Raw genomic sequence first — 512 nt, forward strand, 5'->3', positions numbered from 1 at the left:
CTACCTCCATCCCTCTCTCACACACAGCCACACACACACACACACAGACTTCCTCCATCCCTTCCTCTCACACAGCCACATACACAGAGAGACTATATCCCTCCCTCTCTCCTACACAGACAAAGACAGAGAGACTAGCTCCATCCCTCTCTCTCACACAGGCACACACAAATACAGACTACCTCCATCCCTCTCATTGCCCCTGCCCCCACCCCATCCACACACACACACAGATTCTACCTCTATCCCAGTCTTGCACACAGACACACACGCACAGACAGAGACGACCTCTATCCCTCTCTCCCACACAGACAGACACACACAAACACTAACTCCATCACTCTCTCACACGGACACATAGAGACTACCACCATCCCTCTCTTTCACGCAGACACTACCTTCATCCTTCTCTCTCAAACACACACACACACACACACACACACACGAAATCCATCCCTCTCTGTCACACAGACACACAGAGACCACCTCCATCCCTCTCTCTGACAGATACA

The sequence above is a fragment of the Rhincodon typus genome, chromosome 23, assembly GCF_021869965.1.
Source record: "Rhincodon typus isolate 14 chromosome 23, sRhiTyp1.1, whole genome shotgun sequence".
NCBI lineage: Eukaryota > Metazoa > Chordata > Chondrichthyes > Orectolobiformes > Rhincodontidae > Rhincodon > Rhincodon typus.